Source organism: Penaeus monodon, chromosome 28 (assembly GCF_015228065.2).
Source record: "Penaeus monodon isolate SGIC_2016 chromosome 28, NSTDA_Pmon_1, whole genome shotgun sequence".
Lineage (NCBI taxonomy): Eukaryota > Metazoa > Arthropoda > Malacostraca > Decapoda > Penaeidae > Penaeus > Penaeus monodon.
The window spans coordinates 11,401,640-11,401,845 of record NC_051413.1 but is presented as its reverse complement, the minus strand read 5'-3'; positions in this window follow the sequence as shown (position 1 = coordinate 11,401,845).

Below are 206 nucleotides of genomic sequence, written 5' to 3'. Positions count from 1 at the left end.
AGGTTACATTTATGTATATGTATTGTAGAAATATTTGTGAAATATTGTGTGCATATCTAACTATATTTTACGAAAAATCTCTCAACATTTTCACCATTTTATTTTAAGTTTGAGTTTTTTTGACATTTGGAGACTCCTAATGCCAAATGCAAATAAGATTACCTGAGTTTCTTTATGAAAACAAGAAGGGAAAGATCCAACTTTAA